Genomic DNA, 1,223 nt, shown 5'->3' on the forward strand with positions numbered 1-1,223 from the left:
CTAAAAATGTTTATGAATTTGAAGTATGTATTCCTCTAAAACGCTTTTCTATTGGTGACTGAATTTCCAGAATATTATTTTATGAGGTTATTTCCCAATACATTTACTTTCAGAAAAGCATTGAATGCATTTCAGTATAGGTATAATATATCTAATCCCTTAACATCGCTAATCAAGGGACCCAAGTTCGATTAAAAATAGTTTTTTTTAATTAATTATAAACATACTTTACATGCATATAAATTATTGTTTTACATAAATACGTCTACAATAATGTTTAATTACAAGAATTTAAAAAAATTATGATTCTTAAAATAAATAAACAACTTAAAATAATTTATAGATATTAAACATATACGTTGTCCATACGTTATATATATATATATATATATTTAAAGATAATACATGAGCCACTCAGGTATGTGATGATGGTAATTAAACAGAATGTGCATACATATCGGTGATTTTAAAAGTATAAAGTCCGTAAGAAGCTCGTATGACTTATTTTATTGTATTTGATTTGGTCACAGACGTATTTTTTTATGCAAATAAGGGGAAAAACTATCATAATCTGGAAATTACTGGTTGTAAGATAAATTTAAAAATTATACTGCTTTCTTATAATAGTGAATTAATTAATTATCCGTAGTGCAAATCGATAAGTAGTGTGTTAATATGCCTTATCGGTTCGGAAGCTCATGTAGATGGAATTTTTTCTAATAGTAAAAATGAACTAAATTTAAGTTATAAAAACTAACATGGTTATTTTTGACTTTTAATGCCAATTTCTACCTATATTAACTGTATTTTATGTCCCATGAACTTTAAAAATAAATTGTGTATTTCCTTTTAAATTTTTACTCGACTATGTCTAATCATAAGCTGTGTTTTCGTTAATGAAGTCGTAATGAAAGAAGCATTTCGTATGGTGTATATTGCAATATATAACTAATCACTTAATCACAAGCTATTGAAAGGATTTAATTATAGGCTATTGTATTGTTATATAAGACACGAACTAATTGTCCGAGAGAAAAGAAGAAATTAAAAGTTATCGATGTTTGGATTAAGAATGGAGTTAAAAAAATATCTCTAAATACCGATTTCATATCACATACAAACAATGCTTTTTAGCGTCACCATTAAGAAAGCTATCTGTCTATTACCGTCTTAGACTGTTTTATACATGAAAATTTTTTCTGTCATAATTTTGGGGGTTTTTT

Source organism: Homalodisca vitripennis, unplaced genomic scaffold (genome assembly GCF_021130785.1).
Source record: "Homalodisca vitripennis isolate AUS2020 unplaced genomic scaffold, UT_GWSS_2.1 ScUCBcl_3079;HRSCAF=8363, whole genome shotgun sequence".
In the NCBI taxonomy this organism is placed as follows: domain Eukaryota; kingdom Metazoa; phylum Arthropoda; class Insecta; order Hemiptera; family Cicadellidae; genus Homalodisca; species Homalodisca vitripennis.